The 17,024-nt window shown below is 43.5% G+C and overlaps 1 protein-coding gene across 1 annotated transcript in view; it reads left to right on the top strand.

The window, feature by feature from the left end:
* The window catches only part of FNDC3A (fibronectin type III domain containing 3A), a 190,622-nt gene that overhangs the window by 78,346 nt on the left and 95,252 nt on the right, over positions 1-17,024 (top strand). The window lies entirely within an intron of this gene.

Here is a 17,024-nt window from a genome sequence, read left to right as displayed (position 1 = left end):
ATGTTCGGCTTTTTGGCAATTCCCCCCGGACGGGGGTTTGAGTGCCGAAAAGCCGGACATGTCCGGGAAAAAGAGGACGTATGGTAACTCTACTGGTTATGGCTATTAAAGTTTCAACTGAGTTCTGTGGACTGACAAATCCCTTATATAAGGGGAGGATGGTGCTGTCAAAACTTAGTTATTCTGTCTCCATCTGCTGGCTGGGGGAAATTGTATTTTAGCTGTGTGGAGTGTTAAAAAATGTCAAAGGAAGTAAATTAACAGACAGTGAAAACTATTTTCCCTTTCATTATTAGTTTCCGTGATTCTGCAGAATGTTTAGAAACTAAACTATTTCAGAATAATGTTATAATCAGATTTGTATTGAAGATTCTAACATGACCCTAAAGAGGATTCAAACCTTTTCAGAAATTTGTTTGTTACAGTTTATTCTTTTCCCCTTTTTGAACCACAAATCGGTCAACCTTGCAACCGATGGTTTTGTGAGATTTATTTGAAACATGTCAGTGTAGTAATTACTTCACAATTTCTGTGGGGAACATAGTACTTTTTATACCTTGATATTCAGGCAAAAGTGAATAAAACATAATGAACATGAGACTAAATGTTCATTCTTTTTATTCAAGGTATTGAACTCATCAGTATAACAACTCAATCTTTTTATTGTAATCTTAAATTATCAACAGACTAAATAAAGAGATTGAATCTAAGATGAACAGATACTGCATTTTCATGCACTATAACCTTAAAAGTGTTCCAGTTGTATGGTAAATTGTCATCTATCAAGCTTACATGCAAAAATATTACTATTGTCTCTGTATAAATACCACGGCAATCTGTGACAACAGTAGTTGTCAAATGAATGATTTAATCCTTGCCAACTTTCACAAACTCCCCATCCCAATCTCTGGATGGATGCCAGTCTATTGTGATTGGATCCAACTGCTGATTCCCACGTGCTTCTAAACCCCCAAGTCTGGGTAGTGACTGATCACTGTTCCTAGCTCTAGGCCTCATAGGTGCACTCCCAGATAAAGTTTTAAACCTGTCCTTTCAACAATTGGGTGACATTAAAGTTAAAGATATGACAATACCAAGGAGGTTTGATTTGGGGAAACATGGACATGGAGGGTAGATTATTGAAACAAGAATTTGGAATAAAGAAAGAAAATAAAATCTAAAGAACTGATCTGAACTTTTAATACTGAGATGTCAGCAAGACATACCAATTTATTCTATCCATCATTCAAACTTTGAAAGAGTTGTCAGAAAGTTTCAAAAATCAGATCTGGAATTTTTTCTTTGTCCCTCACTCAAGGCTTGTCTACATGGGGGGAAAAGCCCACAGTAACTGATGCACACTAGCTACTCTGCACTAACTCCATGTGTGGACACTATTACTTAAGAATGCCTTTGTGCTTATTAACTTAATGCACTGTGGAAGTGCATTCAGCTAAACCACCCAAGCACCCTCTTCATGTGTAATAAGCATCCATATGGTGAGTGACTGCAGAGTCATTAATGTGCTTGCTGCACACTGATTTCCCCATGTAGACAAGCCCTTAAGAGCTACTGAGTCATTTTCTTTCTTTAGTCAATGGTTTATAGTAAACTCCACTCACCTTCCCTTTTCTTCATTAGTGCATCTTTTCTATCCTCTCCTCACTACCTAGTTCACCAGAATACCTGCTAAAACTTTTTCTGTTTTCTAGTGTCAGTTTTCTTTTGTATTCTGCTTCATTTTATGTAGTCGTCTTTTTCTGCCTGCAAGGAAAGCTGCTGAGTCAGCTCTGTAAAGTTTTCAGTTATGCTTTTTCTGTGAAGTTCTTTGTATAAAGGAGGGAATGCTCTCTATATTAATAAAAATTGTGCATGTGTGCACATGCACATACAAACACACCCATCATATATTTGGAAGTAATAACCACATGATAAATTGTGCAAGCATGTAATAAATATATTATATGCCCACATAATTTATCAAATGCTTATAACAGCATCATCTGCACCAAATCTATCTCCTTGAGATTTATTCAGACATTCTAAATCCAACTGGAGGGAAGTTATGAGCTGGCTGAGTACTTTCTTCCCTGCTACCCCTGCACTCAAGATGACCTTCCTAACAATACGGAGCAAGCACTCCCCTTTTCCTTGTTAAAATTCCCCTCAAAACATGCTTTTGTGCAGCCTGTGTCTTCATTCACCACCCTATTTACTTAATTGTGATAAATTCATCTGCTGATCACCCAGAGCTCTGTGTCTGTGTTGTCCTCTATCGTTTGTCTAAGATCAGAAGCTCATGAGTCAAGGAGATTTGTTGCTTCATGCTTTGTAGTGCTTTCAGCACACTACAAATAATATACCTAATTGCAAGGCCTGAGAAATAAAAGTGAATTTAAACATACAAGGGGGTTGCTTTAAGAAAAGGTTTGAGAACACTTGAGCACTTTTAGTGTTCTAAGCATACACACTGGATTTATACTTCTCAATGTGGTGGTTTGCTAGTATTTGTCGTCACTGCTACCTGTCTTTTGGTAGTAAAGTCCTGTAAACAGAAAGGGATCACCTAACATAAAGGAGAAAATTGTTGAGAGCTAAAGAAAAAATTGGAAATCTTTGACAATGCATATGCATTGTCCAAAGGTAGAAAGATTCAAATCTGATTTTGGTGCCAGCCAGGCTATTTTCATAAGACGTATAATTAAATTGAAATTGGGTAAAGCCATTTAAAAACATAACTGTGAAAATTGATGGCTGCTGAACTACTAATAATTTGTAAATATACACAGTCAAACTTTAAACTTTTACTTATCCCAGTTCATAATTCTTTCTCATCAGCAATGTGGTCCAGCTAGACTAAGGGCCAGTCTACACTAGAAACGATACAGTGGTGCAGCTGCACCATTGTAGCGCATCTGGTGAAGACACTCCCATTGGCATAATAAAACCACCTCCAGCTCCAATTAAATATGAAGTCTTTAAGGAAAAAAGGGGACAAGTTCCATTCCAGTACACCACTTGGAGTTATGACTCAGTTCATTGAGACTTTATTAGCATGACAAGCTATACAATTGTTGCCAAACTGTGTGCTAAGAAAAAAATTACAAACCCCTTATCTTGTAGAGGAGGGTGTGCCCATCCAGGAGAGTGTTACATAGTATTTGGCCATTTATCATTACAAACCATTCCTGATCCAGTGGCAGGTTTCTACATAGCATGATGCCAGTTTTCTCCTTTCTCTGTGTTAGGCAGGCATTTTTTGTCATCATGTTTTATGGGACATATTTTATGATTTCTGATAGTTTGAGGAAATTGTCATAATGTCAGGGTAATTGTCCCTCTGTGGTCTGCTCAAGAAATGCGGTCTCAGGTCTCTCCGCTTTACCTGCCTGAGCAGAGAACTGCGGCCCTTTCCCTTCTGACTGAGGTTTTAAGCTGCAGCCTCCTTTTTTTAGTGTGCTTATCCCAAGCAGGTCTGCAGTTTGTGCTCCTTAGTTTCTCTCCAAGAGCAATAATATTGTCTTTACCAGTGGCCGGACAGCCTTCTTAAGCAGAATACATTTATTTAAGGACAAAAGAATACCGCAAATAGTACAAGAAAATAGTAAACAGATCTACACACATATTAAACATACCAACAGTCGCCCATCAGTGCTGTGGGGCCCTGGCAAATCAAAGTCCTTCCAACCATTCAGCAAGGGTGAGGGCCCGGCCCTCCCTTGAACAAAAGTTCATGTGCATTTGCTGGATCAGAAGGAATGTCATGAGTCTATTTAAACTCAGCTTTTTATACCAAAAGCTCTTTCTCTGTTTGCTTGGGCCTCTGATACCTTCTTGAAACAGTATATGCTAACCACTCCAAGGGTGCTATTTTCTGAATCTGTTTACAATCTTAGACTGCAATAATGAGCCACCATCTTTTTTCTAGTTCCTAGAGGAGCTGAGCTTATGGAGTAGAAATAGAGATAGTGTAGTATTGCATGGGGGATTTAGCAAATCACCATGTGTCAGTTTCTTGGGTTTCTTAATGCCTTGTCGATATTCCAGAGGCCAGACTCTAGACTTCAAGGCACAACTTGATCATCTGCACCATCTAGTGAAGTCACCATATGTTATTTGTGTATGTAATAATTAGAATATTAATTGCATTTTCTTGTGGTATATCTAGAGACCATGGCAAGTTAAGAGATGGGGCACTTCATAAATTTATGCTGCTGGTTTTTATTTCAAATGAGTGCTCTCATGACTTGGGATGTTGTACTAGATGAGGGTAAAAAAACACGTAAAAACACTCTAATTAAATTTGAAAACAAATTTGAGTGAATCTCCTACCAGACGAAAGGGTGTGTCAGGGTAGATGGTTTTTAGGAATATCCTTGAATTTACTCTGAAGCACTAGCTGATGAAAAATGTGTTGCCCATTTTTTGAAAGGGGTAAGCTATTGCAAGTACATTTGTACTCAAGTCCCTGTACTGACTTCCAGGTTGTGTCCAAATGTAATTTAGGCTGGTGATCTGGAAAGCCCTGGATGATCTGGAAGTACATCAGGTGAGAAGTAATTTCAGTTAATGCCTTTTTCATGGAGTTAAGATTGGATGAAAGGTCCTTGTGATCATTTCCTGGGTTTGAAATCTCCAGGGATGGCAGCAGAACAGTCTTAATTGAAGGGCCCTACCTTGGCAATTCAATCCCTTTGATGGTCCATCAGAGTACTAATGAGCTTCAAGACAAAATAAAATATATTTGTTAGATTTTCTCCAGGTTTTTTATATTCGGCTTTTTATTCCTAAAAAATGACAGCATGGCTGCTAACATTTCTGCAGATAACAGCCATGGATTCTTAATTGCAACCCATTGTAGATAGTTTTATTTAAGAACACATTTTAAAATGAGCACCTAGATACATTAGTGTCAAGTATCAGGGAGTAGCCGTGTTAGTCTGTATAACCTCACAGATGTATACATCTGAAGAAGTGAGGTTTTTACCCACGAAAGCTTATGCCCAAATAAATCTGTTAGTCTTTAAGGTGCCACCAGACTCCTTGTTGTTTTTGTAGATACATTAGTGATCAGCTCTCTATACGTTTATAAAAAAAAGTTACTCACTTTGACTACCAAACAGTCATCAGATAGTAATGACCTCTGGTCACCACTGATCTGAGCCCCAGCAAACTATTGGGGAAAGACTAGCAGTACCATCCCCTGAGTATCTGCTTTCCAGAGATAACTTATTTTTTGTATGTTAGTTAGGTAACAGGACTTCTATCATAGTTTGTCAGTTTGCGATACTGAAATGTATATTTTTTAAAAGGAAAGAGTTCTTGTAAATCTAGATAGCCATTTTTGATAGTAGTAGTGTTTATGGGCTTTTGTGAGACCTTCCTTAAGCCAAAATTTTCTTATTCTAAAGTGGAATTATAAGCTACATTAGAGTGATTCATAAAACTGGGTTTAAAATGTATGAATGAGTTCTCTTTGTAGAAGTGAATTACAGCAGATCGTCCATTCATGAATTCTTTCCACTGCAAAATATGTGAATGAAGATGACTCATCCTGAGCACATTTTATAACAGTCACAAGTTGCAGCTAAGGGCTATTAAATGTTACTTGACATAATAAGAGAAACCATGTTATATATGGCTCTGCAAAAGGAAAATTGCCATATTCATAAAATGAGAATGTGTGCAAATTAGAATGGATTATAAATACTTCATGTTTTGAAATGAATAAAATATCAGTGTAAGGCAAGTCTCTTGAAAGAAAAATAATAAGCAACCTTGCTTTGGTTTAATTTAGTTTAAAATAAGGAATAAAATATCCATTAAAATGTGTTTTTAAGAGTTGAAAGGGAGAGGAAGTTTACATCCATTATGAAGCAGCAGTAATATGATGCTATAGTTAGAAGTGTAACTTTCTTTCTGTTAGCTTAATTTTGAGTCCCCAGCCGCAGCCCTGTCCAGTATCCACAGAGTTAAATAAATAAAACAAACCCCTTTTCTGACTCCCATTTCACATGAGTGGGCTCCTGCCAGTGGAGAATTTTTTAAAGAACGTTGTAAATTAATGAAACAAGGCATTTCTGAATTCTGAATGTAACTGATCAGAACTTTTGCTTTTTTTTTGGAAAATCTTATTTCTTCTTCGAGTAGTGTCCCTATGGGTGCTCCACTTCAGAGATTTCTAGCTAGTAGTAACAGAGAGTCCTGTGGCACCTTTAAGACTAACATGTATTGTCAGTGGGTATTCACCCACGAAAGCTTATGCTCCAATATATCTGTTAGTCTTAATGGTGCCACAGGACTCTCTGTTGCTTTTTACAGATCCAGACTAACACGGCTACCCCTCTGATACTAGCTAGTAGTGTCCGTTTGGCCCATGCATGCGCCCTATGCCTCCTCATGGCAGACACCAAGGCTATATACGGGTGCTTGGGCAAACTGCCCTCAGCTCCTTCTTTACTGCCTTGCCCCGAGATGGAACATTAGCATATCCATCTAGAGCATAGTCAGGCTTTTCTTTTTTCTTCAATGTTAGTTTATGGTAGTAGGTTGTTGTGTGGTGTTTAGTATGGTTGATTAGTTTTGGGTGAGAGGACTGTTTTCTACTCTTTTCCCCTGGGCGACTTGTCTTCTCCTGGCAAGGTATGCTTGGTTCACCAGCCTTCAAATGCTGCCTCTCTTGCCAGGATGCTATACCAATAAGTGATGGGCATTCCAAATGTGTATATATAGCCTCGATGTCTGCCAAGAGGAGGCATAGGGTGCATGCACGGACTGAAGGGACATTGCTAGCTAGAAATTGCTGATCAAGGGCTCAAGAGGAGCATATGCATCTGAAGTGGAGCACCCATAGAGAACCATATCTTGAAAAACTACAGTTACTGCCAGAGGCGGATTAGGGTTTTTTTGGGGGCCGTGTGGCCCTGGGCCAGAGCATGTGTGGGGCCCTCCCCACCCCTTCTGCCTGCAGTCCCCCCGCCCCTCCTCCCCAGGCTCCTGTGGAGGAAATGGGGTCGGGGTGTGGGGACTTGCCTCACTCTCCCCCACACCTGGTGTGACGATGCGGTTCTGGCGGAACCCAACTGAGAGTGCCAACTCAGGACAAATTGCTCAAATAGGGCAGTTACAGCCCAAGGCTGGGGTTTTTTCCACCTCTAAGGCAAACCAAACCAGCCAGACTAGGAGGACTTCGGTCTCACCCCACTGGCTAACCGCAAGTCTCACAAGCAATCTCCTTAGACGCTCCAGTTTCCCAGTATTACCACCAGTGCCACTCGTTATGGGGACAAATGGTTATGAAAACCAATACCCCAGTAAAAGAAAAAGGTTCTCCTGATCCCAAAGGACCAAGCCCCAGACCCAGGTCAATATACAAATCAGATCTTACCCACAAATCACGCTGTAGCCAATCCTTTAGAATCTAAAATCTAAAGGTTTATTCATAAAAGGAAAAAAGATAGATATGAGAGTTAGAATTGGTTAAATGGAATCAATTACATACAGTAATGGCAAAGTTCTTGGTTCAGGCTTGCAGCAGCGATAGAATAAACTGCAGGTTCAAATCAAGTCTCTGGAATACATCCCCCGCTGGGATGGGTCCTCAGTCCTTTGTTCAAAGCTTCAGCTTGTAGCAAAGTTCCTCCAGAGGTATGAAGCAGGATTGAAGACCCAATGGAGATGAGGCATCAGCCTTATATAGTCTCTTCCAGGTGCAAGGACACCTCTTTGTTCTCACTGTGGAAAATTACAGCAAAATGGAGCCTGGAGTCACATGGGCCAGTCCCTGCATACTTTGCTGAGTCTGAAGGCATATTGGCCTTCTCTCAATGGGTCCATTGTATAGCTGATGATGGTCCATCAAGCAGGCTAGGCAGAGTTAATCCCAGCGGGATGTCACCCAGAAGCATAGCATAAGTTTGCCATACAGACAGTATAGAGCCAATATTCATAACTTCAACTACAAAACTGATACACACATATAGACAGCATAATCATAACCAGTAAACCATAACCTTGTCTTAGACACCCCATTTGACCCCCTTTATACAAGATTTGGGTGCCACTACAGGACCTTGGTTGCAACAATGATCTATATGGTCCCAGTTTATGTCAATAACGTCACACCTGGCACTCCTGCTGGGGAGCTGGGTTGGGACACAGGGGCTTCCCCCGCCTGGCGCTCCTGCTGGGGAGCTGGGTTGGGGTGCGAGGTCTTGCTCCACTCCACCCGGCATTCCTGCTGGGGAGCAGGGTTGGGGTGTGGGGGGCTTCCCCCACTCCCCAGCAGGAGCACCGAGCGAAGCAGGGCAAGCCCCCACACCCTGACCCCGCTTCCCAGCAGGAGTACCAGGTGGAGCAGGTAGGGGTGCAGGGATGCCCATTTTTATGGGGGCCCCCCATTGGCTGGGAACTCTGGGCACAGGCCCTGTTGGCCCAGTGGCTAATACGCCACTGTTACCGCACAGGGTGAACAATTCCTTCTTATGCTTTCCAGCTGTGTGTGTGTGTGTACACTAAGTTTCCCTGTTGCATTCTAAATAGAAATTAAAGTATTAAACTTTGGATAAAGCTTTTATAAAATACCTGTTTTATCTGTCTTTCTAGTAACAGCTTAAAATCAGATGGCTAAGAGAGGAAATGAAATGTGTATTCTGTCAAACCACTTTCTCGCTAAAGGAATAATAAGTTGGCTATAATTAATGTTGGTAGGAGAGATGAATGATTTTCCAATCACTGATTTCTGTTTAATGCATGTGCATAATTAATAGTATTACAGCATAAATGGACAGATCTAAAAGCTAAGAAATTAAACAGAATTCAGATTTCTTCATCCTAGCTGTTAAAATATTGTGGTGATGGGTGTTTTAGGAATCTGTGAAATAAAATAAAAATTAACATGAGATTATGATTCTTTGTATTTACTCAATATAATATGAAGCAATCACCTCATTTTTTCTTTTTAGGTGTTTACAATGTACTCGGTTTTCATAGTGTCTGTGGGTACGTCTACATAGCAAAGAAAAACCCGTGGCTGGCCCATGCCAGCCAACTTGGGCTCATGGGGCTCGGGCTGCCGAGCTGTTTCATTGCTAGGTAGAATTCTTGGCACTCTATGGTGTCCTATAGCCCGGTTCCAGCCCAAGCCCAGAAGTCTACACAGCAGTGAAACAGCCCTGCAGTCTAAGCCCCGTGACCCCAAGTCAACTGGCATGGGCCAACCGCGGGTATTTCTTTGCTGTTGTAGACATACCCTGTGTGTCTAGCTTTTCTCTCTCTCCCTTCACCCAATCTGCTTTTCTCCCTTACCCTCCCATCCCATACCCCCACTATACCATGCACTTTTGGGGCACGTGACTGAAATGCCAATGTTGGGTCACATACATTCCATTACTGTGTGCGTACTATGCACGTGCACACTTTCATGTCAAGGACATAATCATGAGTCTTACAGTACTGATGCTTCCAATTGTGTGTCCAGCCCATTTCACTCCTTGTTCTGACCCCATTGCTGGAAAGGAAGTAGCCCAACACATTTCTCATTGCGGAGTTAAAGAGGCAAAAGTGAAATAGAAATTAAGAAGTGAAATTGATCCAAATAGGAATGTGATTGGGATTTTTTTATTAAATCTAGATCAAAGATACCACGCCAGTGGACTTGCACTTAACTGATTTAAATGTGCACACATGAAAAAAAAGTTGCAATCAGATTTTTTAAAATTCTTTTTTGGTGTTTTCACTTAAGGTATGTTACATTGAGAACACTTTACTCTCATAGTATTTCTTGTGGCATCATATAATGAAATCTCATTAATGTGTTCTTTGTTTAAAAAGAATCTCATATCTTCCTTTTTACTGAGCAGAAAACTACTTTTTCCCTCAGTTTAATCATCTGATGAGTATCCCCCCTGAGGGCTTGTCTGTATAGGGGCTTTAGTCTGCACTAATTTGAGTTAGTCCAGTCTGAAAATCCTTGCATACACATGATGCAATTCCTTAGAGTGCACTAACTCTGCATTTATTGCAAACTCTGTAGTCCTTTTTCAAAGTGTACGAAGTTCAGTATGAATTGAGTTAGTGCAGTCTATTGTTCATTTGCACACAATGCTGCTGTGCACTACTTTGTCTGTACTCCCACTGCTATGCCACACTGCTTTGTGGATGTCTATTACTGACCTGTCTGTTTACTTGGGTGCCCGCCACTGTTCTGGGGTCAAGTTCACTGAATGTCCCCTTGTCCATTTAAAAACTGGCACGGTGCCAAGATCGGCGCACTTGGTCCTGGATTCCAATATACTGGCATTACAGCAATATTACTCCAGCAGCCTTTACAATATGCCTTGAGCAGCCGCTTGGAGCCATGCTGAAACCCTAGATTTCATCGCCATCTGGGGAGAAGCATGAGTTCAGCATGCCCTTGGGGCATTCCTGCTGAGTTGTATATGCCCTGTAACAGGCATTTGTACAAGAAAATAAGTTTACCTTAGCAATAGCACAGTTGTACAGCTCCAAATGACTTTTCGCAGGCTTATACAGAAAAAGACTAGGAGCAGTTCAGACAATCAGTGCAGAAGCCAATCTGTTTTTCTCTGTACTTTCAGCATGTCTGCAGGGGAGATAAAGCAGAAACTAAATTGAGACATTGCTCACTTTTGGTTTGGACATTATGGGGAATCGCTCTATGGTTATTGCTCCCAGCATCTCTCACAACTCCCTTCCACTCCTTCACTACTTCTGGAGGGACCGTCTTGGTGAATAACTTCAGTGTATCTTGCTGATCTGCCCTTTGCTTTTCTGAATAAGGCTGTTCTCTGCCTTCTAGTCACCCACCTCAGTGTAACATCACTGAGAGTCAGGACAGCCTAAAAGGGATGTAGAGGGGTTTACTATCTAGTTTGCCCCCAGAAGCCCCCTGCTAATCCCCCCAACACCTGATCAGCACTTCCAAGGCACAGCCTAAACTGCAAAGCCAAACCCTGAACATAATTCCCAACACCCACAGCCGCCGAGGCACAACTGCAAACTCAAACAGCATCTACGGCACACCAAAAAATCCTAATCTAGCCCCATGCACCCACCGCTTACCATCTGGAGTTCCCCCACAGTGGGAAGAATCTCAGGGAGGGGAAATGAGAAATACATATTAGAAAAATACTATCATAGCCTCTCTGGAATATGAACCACCACCACTTGGGTGTTTTCCCCTACGCCCACAGCCAGAGCACCTGCACTGGCCAGACTCTCAAGGGACAGGGCCTTTATCAGTGAATGAGCAGTTGGGTAACTTGAGGGGGAAGAAACAGAGAACTTGGAATGAACCGTTGGCAGACCTCATTTCAGACTCCCCTATCCCCACTTCCCAAAAATGAAAATAATGGAGAGCTGGAGATTGTATTTGAGGTTGGAGAGGGGGAAAAAAAACAGGGAACTATCCAAAGAGCTTGGGGAGAGAGCATTGAAGTGACCAGAGACAGCATTGCCATGGCAAAAGACACTGAGTGTGGCTTGCTGTAGCCTGCCTCAGTTTCTACCCTCAGTGAGGTCAGAAACAGTGCAGTTGAGGAGAAGCCACTCTGCTTTACAGTAGTATATCTCCCTTTAATAAAACCTTCTGAAATGAGCACTTATACAGTGATTTAAAGGCTCTTATCTAAGAGCCCAGATAAAACTTAAGTTCCAAAACAAAAAAGTCTCTAGGTGCCAGCAGCCCTACTTCAGCTGTAAGGCATCAGGCTTCTCCGCTGCCTAGAGAGCTCTGAAGTCTTTCCCCTGCTTGTTGAGGGACTCTCCCAGGCCTCGCTGCTTGGAGAGCATTTGCCTAATTTGGGCTCCCTGGCAGTTCTTCTCCTCAGGAGCTTCCTTTCCATTCTCCTTGTCTAACTAAAATCCTTAGCCATGTTCAGATGCTTCCTTGTCTAATTAAACTACCTCCCAGTTACTCTGAATTAACTATTCCCATTCCCTTCAGGATTGCCAACTGTTTAATAACACAAACCCAAACACTCTTGTCCCGCCTCCTGCCCCTCCCCTTCCCCAAGGCCCCACCCCAGCACCACCCCTTTTCCAAGGCTCCACCCAGCTCACTCCATCCCCCCCTCCCTCCATCGCTTGCTCCCCCCCCCACACACACACACTTTCACTGGGCTGGGGCAGGAGATTGGGGTGCAGGAGGGAGTGTGGGGTGCGAGCTCTGGGAGGGAGTTTGGGTGCAGGAGGGGGCTCCAGACTGGGGCAGGAGGGGGTTGGGGTGCAAGAGGAGGTGTGGGGTGCGGGCTCTGGGAGGGAGTTTGGGTGCATGAGGGGGTCCAGGGCTGGGGCAAGGGGGTTGGGGTGCGGGCTCCAGCCGGGCGGCACTTACCTTGGGCGGCTCCCGGTTGGTGGTGCAGCAGGGCTAAGGCAGGTTCCCTGCCTGCCCTGGCCCCGCGCCGCTTCTGGAAGCGGCTGACACATCCCTGCGGGGGTAGGCAGTATCTCTGTGCACTGCCCCTGCCTGCAGGCACTGCCCCCACAGCTCCCATTGGCCACAGTTCCCATCCAATGGGACCTGTGGAATCGGCGCTTGGGGCAGTGCGTGGAGACCCCCTGGCTCCCCCCCAGGGGCCGCAGGAACATGTCAGCTGCTTCTGGGAGTTGCACAGGGCCAGGGCAGGTAGGGAGCCTGCCTTAGCCCAGCTGTGCCACCGGACTTTTAGCAGCCTAAAATCTTCCAGTTTGGTTTCAGTAGCCTCTGGGAGATAGAGCCCGATTCCGGAAGACTCCCAGCAGAACCAAGAGGGTTGGCAACCCTCCCCCTTGAGGAGCTTGTCAGAGGTAGGTTGGGCCCCTGACCCCTTCAGAGGGTCAGCTAGGCCTCTGACACAGGGATACACAGAGGCAACTCCTGGAGGCAATACAGAAGTAGAATGCTCTGCTGCAGTGCATGCTGCTAGCTGGCACACAGACAGTCGAAGCTCTATGCTGAAGCCCCTGGACAATACAAGGTCCTGGGAACACCAGCATGCATTTCCCACTGTACCCCCACAGCTGTGCTCCCAGATGCCATTCCCCTCCCTAGCTCAAGTTGAGGACAGCAAGAAGAATTACACCCGGGAGCCCTGCTCTTTCAAGCCCTTTAACGCCCTGATAACTTTGAGCCCGATACTCAACACCAGAAGGTCCAAGAACAAGAACAAGAACAAGAGGCAGAGACAAGACATATACCTGCCTGTGAACTGGAGTTCTGCCCCCCACCCCATTGTTGTGCATTGCTCTCCACTTCACTGTGTCACTTTAAACCTGTGTTTCATTGATGTTTTAATTACATGTTTCTGGTTGTTATATAATAAATCATTGTTTAATAATAAAAACCTTTAAAAATCATTCATAAAGAATCTGCAGCACATGGTAGACAGAAAAAACTGTAAATTTTGCATAAGTCAGAGATTTTTATAAAAGTATAACAGCAGACACAGGATAACATAAGGAGCTGCACAACGTGCCACTTCTACCACCCCTAAAAGACACTGCAATGCTCACATTCCATGCCCCCTGCCTCCCCCTGGATAACAGCTGGATGTACCGCAGGACATTTTCAGGCCTGAAACTCAAATTAAGAGCAATAGGCATCTGTAAGGTAGTGTACTCACCACCTGTAGTACCCCCTTGTATCAGCATTCAGTGCTGCGGGGCATCCCCGTTTCTGGCACTTTCTCCTGCCATCTGCCTCTTGCTGGGTCTTCCTTGGCTCAGACCTCCAGTCAAATCACACAAAGCTCAGTCCTTTTCTGGGGTAACAAGATCCAACTGAAAATCCAAATCAAATGCAGGTTCTTCTGCCCCTCTCAGGTTCCACTAAAGTCCTCTGCTTTGTGGTCTCTTCTCTTGGCCCATGCAGAGCTTCTCTTATCTTGCTTCTTCCCCTTCTGCCTCTCTTCTCCCAGGGACTTTGGCAGCTTTCCTTAGGAATCTCCCTGATCGTTGTAGGCCCTGTCTTAGGGCTCCTCCACAGGAGCCTACTCTGCTTTATGTGGGTTCTCCTACCTGACTTCCAACCTTTATAGGTTTGTTTACACTGGAATAAAAGGCCAGCGGTACAGCCACAGCTGGTCCAGGTCAGCTGAGTCAGGCTTGTGGATCTAAATATTGCTGTGTAGACATTCAGGATCTGGCTGGAGCCCGGGCTCTGGGATCCTCACCCCTTGTGGGACTCCAGAGCTCAGACTCCAGCCTGAGCCCAAATGTCTACACTGCAGTTTTACAGCCCCACAGCCCAAGCCTGAGTCAGCGATCCAGGGCAGCCGTGGGTGTTTAATTTCTGTGTAGATATACCCTATGAGCCCTGTCTCGGTGCTTTCCCCACTCTCATCCCCAGGAGTCTATCCTGTGGGTTCTTCCTGCAGGAGAGTCCTGCATTCTTCAGAATCTTTTCCCCATAGACTGTTCCCAGCTCTATTTAAGTAGTCCTCTGAAGCTGGAGTCAGTCACTAACTCCATTACACCCAGCTGGCATCACTAATTGGCCCAAGTAGCTATGGGCAAGTCTGAGCCCACCTGCCTTAAAGGGCCAGCCAGCCTTTGGCAGCATCCCTGACAGTATTGTTCTGGCTGTTTCCATTTTCTCATGGGTTCCTTGCTGGCTGCTTAAACTGCTGAGCAAGTCTCTGCAACCCAGCCTCCCACCCATCGTTAAGACTTTCTCCCTTACTTTCAAAAATATTGTGCAAAATACAACATGCAACTATAATTTTAAACAAAAAACTCAGCAGCTTCCAACCTAGCCCATAAATAGTGCCACCTTCCTTTAAGGTGGCCAGCGCACACTCCACTGTCATTCTGCAGCTACTATAACGATAGTTAAACAGTTCCTTCGTTCTCTCCAAGTAGCCTGTGAATGGCTTCCTTAGCCAGGGAAGCAGAGGATAAGCCAGGGCTTTCAGGCAATTTCCCTACCATTAATGTCCACAGTGATCCTGGGGGCAGTCTCCTTTATTCATTCGGGCAAATAGAGGTGAGTTCCAAAAGACTGTGGACCTTTCCAGATCACTCTGCATTTATGTTTGTGAACCTGCTCTGGTGGTCAACCAGCCCTTGGAGCACCATGGAGAAATACCCCTTTCTGTTTATATACTTAAAGGCCTGATATGGGAGATAAATGATAGGCACGTGGTCCCATCTGTTACCCCAATACAGTTTGGGAACCTCATGCGTGCAAAGCCATCAAAAATCTGAACATTAACAAGTTTTGTAACCTGATGCAACAGTACTTTATGCATGGTATCACGCACCTGCATGACAGTGATCGCAACGGTTGATCTCCTTATGTCAAATTGGTCGTTTACAGACTGGCAACATTCGGGGATGGCCAGACTCCAGAGAACAATGGTGACCCGCTTCTCAGTGAGTATGGGGCACCACACATTGGTATGCTTCTGCTGCAGCTCAGGGTTACTTCAGCACTGATCTCAAAAAAGGTTGCCTTTGCCATCCTGAAATTCTTTTGTCACTGCTAATTATCCCAGGTCTGCAGAACAGTCCTTTCCCACACATTAACACTGGTTTCCCAAGCCCAGAAACAGTGCTGAATTGTTTGAAGTGGCTCCAGGAAGAGCTCATGTAGTAGCAATTGCTCAGTGGGCTTCTCGGCTTCCTCGTCCTTCCTCCACTGCCGCTGCTGCTGCAGGAGTCACTGCTGAAAATTGAAAATGGTGCTAGCCTGCCCAGAAAAAGAAGACGCATGGGACAAAGGGAGCAGAATCATGGGATTCTTTTAATTTGACCCCAAGTCCAGAATTTGCCACTGACTTCTTCCTGGCTTACATTATGCATTCCACAGTGTGCAGTGAAAAAAATCCCAGCATGCGCACAGCTCACCAGCAAAGCCAAGGACCATGGGATATCCTCCCACAATGCCACCTGCTTAGTTCACACAAAGCCCCTGCTGTATATACACAGTGATGCAAATTGAAAGTGGGCACAGCCATCCTGTGTGCACGTTATTAGTATGGCGTACATATTATGCACCAACTAGTCTGAGTCAACTCAATGAGAACTAAACTCCCTGTGTAAGCATGGTCAGAGTTACACTGCTTACATCTGCTTAATAAAAAGAATCTGTTGTACAAAGGAAGAAAAGGAGATGTAGTTGAGGGTTAAATTACTTAGTAATACCTTTGGTAGTAGTAATTAGGGCTGTCAAGCGATTGAAAAAAATAATTGTGCGATTAATCGCACTGTTAAATAATAGAATACCATTTATTTAAATATTTTTCTACATTTTCAAATATATTGATTTCAATTACAACACAGAATACAAAGTGTACAGTGCTCACTTTATATTTATTTTTGATTACGAGTATTTGCACTGTAAATAAACAACAGAAATAGTATTTTTCAATTCACCTAATACAAGTACAGTAATGCAAACTCTTTATCATGAAAGTTGAACTTACAAATGTAGAATTATGTACAAAAAAACTGCATTCAAAAATAAAACAATGTAAAATTTTAGAGCCTGTAAGTCCACTCATTCCTACTTCTTGTTAAGCCAATCGCTCAGACAAACAAGTTTGTTTACATTTTCAGGAGATAATACTGCCCGATTGTTGTTTACAGTGTCACCTCACAGTGAGAACAGGCGTTCGCATAGCACTGTTGTAGCCGGAATCGCAAGATATTTACGTGCCAGATGCACTAAAGATTCATATGTCCCTTCATGCTTCAACCACCATTCCAGGGGACGTGCGTCCATGCTGATGACGGGTTCTGCTTGATAAGAATTGAAAACAGTGCGGAGCGACACATGTTCATTTTCATTATCTGAGTCAGATGCCACCAACACAAGGTTGATTTTTTTTTTTTTTGGTGGTGGTTCGGGTTCTGTAGTTTCTGCATTGGAGTGTTGCTCTTTTAAGACTTCTGAAAACATGCTCTACTCCTCGTCCCTCTCAGATTTTGGAAGGCACGTCAGATTCTTAAACCTTGGGTCGAGTGCTGTAGCTATCTTTAGAAATCTCACATTGGTACCTTCTTTGCGTTTTGTCAAATCTGCA

This window comes from Terrapene carolina, unplaced genomic scaffold, assembly GCF_002925995.2.
Source record: "Terrapene carolina triunguis isolate 2854851 unplaced genomic scaffold, T_m_triunguis-2.0 Scaffold16, whole genome shotgun sequence".
Lineage (NCBI taxonomy): Eukaryota > Metazoa > Chordata > Testudines > Emydidae > Terrapene > Terrapene triunguis.
Note: the sequence above shows the minus strand (reverse complement) of the source record. Positions and strands in the feature narration are given on the sequence as shown.